The following is a 475-nucleotide window of genomic DNA, read 5'->3' as shown; positions in this document are numbered from 1 at the left end:
ATCGTAAATTACACTTTTTTGGCTCTTTTATCATAATTTCCCATCCATTTTTTCCCCAGTAAATTTCAATCCAATTTTTCTATCTTCCTTATATTCGTTAATTTTCTCTTCGCATCTTTCCTCGCTCTCCCCTTTATCGTAAATTGCTATTCCCTTCTTTTACTCTTACGTGTCTCCATTCATCATGCATTGTTGTTTATTCCTTATTTATTTTCCTTGCTTTGAATTACATTATCATTTATATTGCTGTTTATATTTTTGTTTAATTGTTCCCTTTTCTCCTCGTCCATTATTTTCATTTCCTTTTCTCTTGTTATCATGTTTGTTGATTTTCTTTGTTTCTTTATTCATTCTTTACTGTTGTTTTCCCTATTTCCTCTTTTTCTATTTTATCTTCCTTCTTCGCACATCTCTTCATTTCTTATTCTATTTATCATCGTATTTATCGATTCTCGTTTTTCTTTTTGTCATAACG

The sequence above is a fragment of the Penaeus monodon genome, chromosome 32, assembly GCF_015228065.2.
Source record: "Penaeus monodon isolate SGIC_2016 chromosome 32, NSTDA_Pmon_1, whole genome shotgun sequence".
NCBI lineage: Eukaryota > Metazoa > Arthropoda > Malacostraca > Decapoda > Penaeidae > Penaeus > Penaeus monodon.
The sequence above is the reverse complement of the archived record's forward strand: the minus strand, read 5'-3'. Positions refer to the sequence as shown.